Here is an 8,626-nt window from a genome sequence, read left to right on the forward strand (position 1 = left end):
TTTGAAACAGGGCCCAAGTCTAACACAAGTTTATCCTGACTATGGTCCTCCTGCCTCTGCCTCCTCAATGTAGAGATTACAGACATTCTGCCGTGCTTGGTGGAATCTACCCGGTCCCCATTAGTTCTTTGTTTCTGGGAGAAGTAGGGTTGAAACAATGCACCGTGCTACACATTCTTGCCGATCAGCTTAACACTCCAATTTGAATATATTCTTTTTCCTCCCTCATTCCTATCTTCCTTTTTTTTTCTTTCATCAGTTTTGATTTTTCAAGACAAGGTCTCACACAGCCCAAGTTACCCTCAAACTCACTATACAGCTAAGATGACCCCGAACCTCTGATACTGACTCCTCCTGCCTCAGCCTCTCCTCTGCCTTATACCATGCCTGGTGTGTGTGTGTGTGTGTGTGTATGTGTGTGTGTGTGTGTGTGTGTGTGATGCATGTGTATATACACATATGTATATGTGTGGGTATGTGCACCATCTGGGTGCCTGTGAAGGCCAGAGAATGACACTGGGTACCCTGATCTGTCACTCTGCTTTATCGATACAGGGTCTCTTATTGGGCCTAAAACCAGACTGGCAGCCAGCAAGCTTCAGAAATCCTCCAGCCTCCACCTCCTCACACAGAGCCCACATGATTAGGTTTTAGGGTTTGAACTCCAGTCCTCACACAGCAAGCTCTCTTACTTCCAACCCTACCACCTGGCTTGATGTTCTTAGTTCCTTTGTTTTTGTTTTTCAAGACAGGGTTTCTCTGTGTAACAACAGCCTCGGCTGTCCTGGAACTCAATTTGTAGACCAGTCTGGCCTTGAACTTGGAGGTCTGCCTGCCTCTGCCTTTCTGGGAGGAGTGCTGGGATCCAAGGTGTGCACCAGCATCATCTGGGTTGTTGTTGGTCTTAGTAATAGGAACCAGGAAGGAATTTAGGACAACCAAGAGCTTAGAGATTGGAGACTGAACTTCGAAAACTCTTAATGTCCAGGAACAGAAACCTAAGTGACCTCAAAGGAAACAAACTATAACAAAAACAAAATTCTTAACCAGGTATGGGAGCATGTGTCTGACATCTAAGCACTTGGGAGGTAAGATCAGGAGTTCAAGGCCATCCTTGGCTATTTGGCGAGTTCAAAAACAGACTGAGCTACAAGAGGCCATGTATCAAAAAAGGAAGGGGGAGACAGGATAGGAAGAAAGGGAAGGGGAATAAAGCCAAGTACTCAGGACCTTGAGGGTGAGCTCTGTGCTCACTCATTTTCTAAGTACCTTCTGACAACATCAGTAGGGTTGATGTCCTAGAAGTGTACTCTACAGAACACCTAAGAGGGTTCCTGGTGATACAAGGTATTCCTACACTGTTGAGTAAACTGAAATTTTCCATGGCAGGTAGACATTTTGGTTTCCCAAGTAGCAACTCTAGTTTCCAGTTACAAACTGGATCAGTTTTGTGTCTAGTGGCTCATGTCTGTAATTCTAGATGCTTTGGGATGCAGAGTTAGAAAGACCAGCCCAGATTACAGAGTGAGACCTAGCTAGAGATGACCTTGAGCCTATCCTTCTACCTCAGCTCCGTTCATTATTCTGTGGGAATCAGGCCCGAGGCTGCACCAAAGCAAGCACTCTACTGATGAACTACATCTCCAGTGCTATTTCCTTATGTATTTATGCATGTATGTGTTGGAGTCCGGGAATCACCACAGAAACTATACATACACCAGTCTCAGTGAAGCAAGAATAATTTACTGAACTCATAATACTGGATGTCCAGGACCACAAGAAGGAAGAACCTAATTGTGGTACCAGTCTGTCCCCAGGACCCTTTTTTTTGTGAAAAACCCAGGCTCAAAAGTTCGAAGGCAGGCAGTGGAGTGGTACTGCATTTTTGGCTAACTAGATAGCATATCATCAGCCAACCTTTAAACTGATTGGTCCTGAGTGAGGTCAGGGGAGGTGGACAGGTGGTGAACAGAGGAGTTTCATTGAGATAACAGAACTTGAGTGATTACACCATAACTTTTTGGCTTATCAGTAACATTCTTTAGTATCTGGTATGGATAATTACTTCTGGGAAGAGTAGTCTGAGAACCTGAAATTAATTTTACCTTATGAGAAAAATAAAGACCGAATACAAAATGGCTCTAGTTATGTTAAGAGGAGCAGGCCTCAACACATGTATTATTTTTTTAGACAGGGTCTCATGTAGTCCAGACTGATCTCACTATGTACCCAAGGATAACCTTGAATTCATGGTCCTTGTATTTCTACCTCCGAAATACTGGGATCACAGTCAAGCACTATCACACTCAGGATTTGTTGGTGCCACTGTGTGTGTGTGTGTGTGTGTGTGTTTAAAAATATTTATGTATTTTATATATATGAGTACATTGTCACTGTTCTCAGACACACCAGAAGAGGGCATCACATCCCATTACAGATGGTTGTGAGCCACCATGTGGTTGCTGGGATTTGAACTCAGGACCTCTGGAAGAGCAGCCAGTTCTCCTAATTAAAATGGATTCTTGAGAGGAATGTGATATTGATGATCAGTTTGTACATAGAGTAGTTGCTTGAAGCTACTTCCTAGTGTCTATACTGATAATTCCATTACTAAAAAGATGCTAGGGGCCAGATGTAGTGGCACACACCTTTAACCCCATCTTTCAGTGGCAGAGGCAGTTCCAGGACAGCCAGAGGTACATCACAGAAAGACCCTGCCTGAATCATTTTTTAAGATGGTAGGATATCTTGTACCTTTCACATTGTTGGAGAAAGAAGCTATACCTACTCCCACATGCTTTCCCCACATTGCCAAGAAATCAGAAATAGTCAAGTAACAAAAAGATATTTTTCAACTTTGTAATAATTTTAGACTTACAGAAAATTTGCAAAAAATAGTAAAGTTCTTATTATATATTCACGCAACAGATTTTTAAAAACAGCCTCAAAGGACTGGTAGAACACTTGTCTAGCATATTTGAGGTTCTGGGTTCAAGCCCTAGGATACAAATCCCAATTTATTCCCTCCTCCTCCACCATCACCACCACCACAACAATGAAGACAGGTATAGTAGCACAGATCTGTTATTTCAAGACTCAGGATCAGAAGCTGGACTAGCCTGAGCGTCACAGCAAGGTCCTGTCTGATAAAATAATAACAGTATATATCCAGTGACTTCTGCAAACAGCAAGTGTGACACCTGCATTGGCAGTTTCTGCCCGCTATATTCTAAAGCTAAATTTAAATGTAAATTAAAATGTAAATTTATCTGGGTGGTGTCCCACAGCAATATCCTGCAATGCTAGCACTCTGGGAGGTGGAGGCTGGACGATCAATAATTCAGGGTCAGCCTTGGTCTTCACAGGAAGTCCAAAGTGAGCCTGTGCAACAAACAGGAGGCCAAATGAACAAACACAGTCGGAGGAGACAGCTCAGGTGGGAGAAGGTCCTTGCTGTACAAGTCTGACAAGCTTAGTTTGACCCCTAGACCACATGTACAGATGGAAGGAAGAACTCCACAAAGGCTCCTCTGATCTTTGTCTACGTCCTAGTTTGTTTTCTGTTGCTATGACAAAGGCCAAGATCAAAAGCAGCTTGGTTAGGAAAAGGTTTAGCTCACTTACATAACCTGAACTGAGGCCCAAGCGGAACTCAAGGCTGGAACTGAAACAAAAGCCACAGTGAACCCTAACTCTGCTTAGTGACTTGTTCCCCATGGCTGCTCAGCCTGCTTGTTTGTCCTTTCTCATATTCTCCTCCCCCTAACCCTCCCCCAATCTCTCTGTCTCTGTCTTTTTCTCTTTCCCTCATCTTTTTTTTTTTTTTTTTTTTTTTTTTTTTTTTTTTGAGACAGGGTTTCTATGTAGTCCTGCTGAGCCATTTGTCTAGTCCCTGTTTGTTCTTTCCTACTTTTTCTCTCGTCTTCCTTGCTTGTTTGCCTTTTTTCGATATAGGGTCTCTCTCTTTCTCTATAACTAGCCCTAGCTGTCCTGAAAATCCAAAGATCTTCCTACGTTCCCCTTGGCTGTCAATATGTATAGGACATGCTGGTCTTGAACTCAGAGATCTGCTTGTCTCTGCCTCTACAGTGTTGGGACTAAAAATGTTTGCCACTGTACTTGACTCTGTTTTTGGGCTTTAGTTTGCTTTTTTGTTTTTTTTTTTTTTTAAAGAATCATTTATTTATTTTATGCATATGAGTACACTGTTGCTGTCTTCAGACACACCAGAAGAGGACCTCGGATCCCATTACAGATGGTTGTGAGCCACCATGTGGGTGCTGGAAAATGAACTCAGGGTCTCTGGAAGAGCAGTCAGTGCTCTTAACCAATAAATCATCTCTTGAGCCCAGTTTGCTGTTTTTGAAACAGGTTCTCATGGAATTCTTAAAGCTATATAGCTTCTGCCCCTACCTCCTGAGCTCAGGAATTTCAGGCATGTGCTACTTAAGTCCTGTCAAGGTGGACCCACTGGTGGAAATGTGGTCCACATACAAGAATCACACAGCTGTAAAAATGTTGACATCTTCCCTCACAGCATGCGTGGAACTGGCTTCAGTGAGGTAAGATGAGCTCCGCACCCGCTGGCACTAATGGCTTCTCACCATGACTCCCAGCCGTCTCTTTGACTTTTCATTTGACACAGGATCTTAGTAAGTTACCCAAATTGACCTTGTTCTTACTCTACAGCCCAAGCCAGCCAACTTCTTGGGACACTTCTCCCTAAACATTCTGATTAGCTGTGGTTACAGGCCTGGGCCAATTTAAATAATATCTTTTTGATAAATCTTTTTTTAAAGATTTATTTATTTATTATATATAAGCACATTGTAGCTGTCTTCAGACACACCAGAAGAGGGCAATAGATGTCATTACAGATGGTTGTGAGCTACCATATGGTTGCTGGGACTTGAACTCAGGACCTCTGAAAGAGCAGTGGGGGCGCTCTTAACCACTGAGCCATCGCTCCAGCCTCTTGTTAAATCTTTAGACCTGCAAAATTATATTTCTATTTTTTGGGGGGGGGGGGGGGATAAACTTCTTAAGTAAGCATGGTCTTTCTGCCTAGGAGTGCTAGCCTTGTTGTACTGGGTCTAGTAGTAGTCATTACCGTAAATCCCTAAATTACAAAGTATATTGTTTCCTTGTTAACATTTTTTAAAGATGTATTTATTTGCTATTTATATGAGTACACTATAACTGTCTTCAGACAAGCCAGAAGAGGGCATCAGATCCCATTACAGATGGTTGTGAGTCACCATGTGGTTAATGGGACTTGAACTCAGGACTTCTGGAAGAGCAGTCAACGCTCTTAACCACTGAGCCATCTCTCCAGCTCAATTCTTTCTTTTCCAAAAGTATATAAATATAAATTTGCATATGTATGTATGTGCTGGGATCAAAGGTGTGAGCCACTACTGCCTGGCAATTTATTTTTATTGTGTGTTTGGGTGTTTTGCCTGCCTGCCTGCTTGTTTCTGTACCATTTGTGTGACTTGTGTGATGGGTACCTCAGAGGCCGGGAGAAGGCACTGGAGGTAGCCCTGCCAGCTGCCTTGTGGGGATTTATGCTGAATGAAGTCAGCATTGTCCCTCGTTTCTCACACAGTATCCCTGTATTATCACCCTTCTCCACGTCAGCAACTGACTTGAATTTTAATGAAGTCACTCATGGGGCCTTGGGGTTCAGTATGCTTGCTGCCCAATGAAGAGGACCCGATTCCCAGAGTCCACATCAGGATGGGTTGGCACACTCCAGTAACCCCAACTCTGTTGGAGGCAAAGACAGGGGAATTCTGAGGGCTTGCTGCCCACCTCTAGATGAAAAGAACCCACACTATCTCAAGGTTCAGGAAGAGATCTGCCTCAAAGGACTAAGTTAGAGATAGGTAGCTGAGAGGACATCTCTGGCACCTACACCTAAATAATACACACACAGGCACACACACACACACACACACACACACACACACCATACAGCCGAATGTGAAAAGCAGTTTTCCTTTCTCTTTTTCTTTCTTTCTTTGTTAAAGCTATTTTACATAAACTTTTTTCCGCATATGTGCTGACAGAGCTCTTCCCAAGAGCTCAATCTAACAAAAACCTTAACACCAGGCCTAAGAAGGTCCCTTTTGAGTTGTCAGGGTCATTCACCAGACTCCCAAGACATTATGGGCTATTATTGTTACCCTTGGCTGCCTCCCAGAGGTGGAAGGTAAATCCCTATTGCTGGACACCCCAGAGGACCTGAGCTAGGCCTGGCTTAGATGCATCTATTCTGAGGACTAGCTTTCATAGTACCAGAGGCACTATGCATGCTTCCAAGGAAGAAGGACAACCCCGATACCTACCCAGCTATGATGCCCATGAACCTCAAAAATGACCAGCATGACACAGTGACTCTAAGGGTGTAATAGAGGCACACATGCCTTGTTGGTGACCAATAACTCTCTAAATGGACCTAAAGCCTACTCAACAGGGAGAAAACTATGACTAGTATTGTAAACCTAGCCAATTACCCAAGGCTAGTGAAATCATATACCTTGAAGGAGAATCTAAAACTCACACTGTACTAAATCACCACAATTCCTAACTATGTTCTAAATACTTATCTTTACATTCACCCCTCATCGAAGCAGCTTCTCTTTGCAAACAGATGAAAACCAATACAGAAAACCACAACTTACCAGAACACAGAGACCCCATGTGGTACCCCGTTCTTGTTGTTACAACTACAGCATCATTCTTGGACCTAAGGCTGAGGGATCATTGCAGAAGAGGGGCAGAAAAGTTGGAAGAGCCAGAGAAGCAGGAGGTTTGTTGTGAGGTGGTGTCTCCTAGAAATGCCAGGGAAGCTTTACCCATGAAGTCTCTTCAACATGGCTGCCTATACAAGACCTGAATGGTTCGAACCTCCTGTCTATGCCTCCAGGGCTGAGACTTAAGGGATGCACCCCATGGCTGGCTGAGAACTGCATTTTCATGGGATCCATTGTTGTTAAAACAGGAGCCAAAGGCAATGGTACAAGGGGCATTTTATTTTTAAATTGGAGTAATTTGAAGTAGGATGTGTCTGTTTGTCTGCGTCAGTGATACGCAGACGTGACTACAGAGCTTCAAAACAGGATCTTTCGCAGCTGGAATGACAGGTGATTGTGAGCCTCCTGCTGTGGGTGCTGGGAGTTGAACTCAGGTCCTCTGGAAGAATTTGAGGCCAGCCTTGCTTGGATGCGCATGGTGTTGAGACCTTGTTTCAAAGGGAAAACAGTTTTTTTTTTAAAACTTAAATTTCCTCTTTGGGAATTCCTACATGCATACAATGTATTATGACTGTATCTACCCACACTGCCCCCCAACTCCTCCCAGACTCCCCACTATGCTTCCTTCCCAGTTTCTTGCCCAGTGTGACAAGTTATTTTCTATGTCAGATGGCTCACAACTGTCTTAACTCCAGCTCCAGGGGATCCACTGTCTTCTGGGTTCTGAGGGCATTTTTTTTTTAAGTTCAATCAGTCAACAAGCCCATTAGAATCCACGATGTAAATATAGCTTTTTTATTTTTTTCTGGGAAAAGCAGAAAGAATGAGAGAATAATTCCCCTTTCCTGCTATGTCCTTTACACCTATCTGTTAGACCCACTGATTACTCTAAGTCATGGAGGTCTGGTCTCACTTCTAACAGCTTCGGCTCTCTGCCGGAATTATTTTGAAGCACATACTGAAACTGGATGTAATAGGTTCATATCTTGGTGAGTCCAAAAAAAAAAAAAAAAAAAAAAAAAAAACTCAAAAGATACACAAAGGCTTCAGTGAGAGCTCAGGAAGTATCTCCAGAGCAATGTCCTCCCCTAACAGAGAACTGCAGGGATTTTGTTCCTATTCGGGAGAAAATCCCTCCCTCAGGACTGGGGACGCTGCTGAGCATGCGCAGCTGAAGCTCCTTATCTCAGACGGTGACAGACACGTTTGTGAGCTTGCTCAACTTGCCGCCATGGATCCCATGTTTGAAACTTAAACTGTAGGACAGGAACACCGCACCTTGTCTGGGTACGCTCAGCTTGCGTCATCCAACGCTAGCCAAGAATAAGGGAAAAGGCACACTGCAGACGCATTCTTAAGGGTTTATCCCTAAAAATGGCAGCCTTGCTTACTGGCTAGCGACGACGGCAGGAATAATATGCGGAGGAATGCTGTCACTGAGGCAGGCTTCAAAGGATGCATAGGCATTCTGGGACAGAGCCTGGCAGGGACTGTGAGGGACTGGTTTGAACTTTAGCAAGACAGCAGGTCTAGACTATTTGACTTCAGGAATTTCGTAGGTATTTGTGAGAAATAAGATCGGAATTTGAGTTAAGCCATAATTAGCCTGACCCTTCCTTCTTCTTCTCCACCCTCCTCCCTCTCCCTTCCCCCTCTCCCTTCTCCCTCTCCCTTCCCCCTCTCCCTTCCCCCTCTCCCTTCCCCTCTTCCTTTGCCTCCATACAAGAGATTAAACAGAGGGCTTCATTCATTCTAGAATCTCATTAATTCATCCTTGTGGACCTTGAATTTGAGAACTTCTTTCATATTCCTAAGTAGCTGAGATTATAGACTAGTACATTGGACCTGGCTCATGCTTGTTTTTATTG

The sequence above is a fragment of the Micromys minutus genome, assembly GCF_963924665.1.
Source record: "Micromys minutus genome assembly, chromosome: 21".
NCBI lineage: Eukaryota > Metazoa > Chordata > Mammalia > Rodentia > Muridae > Micromys > Micromys minutus.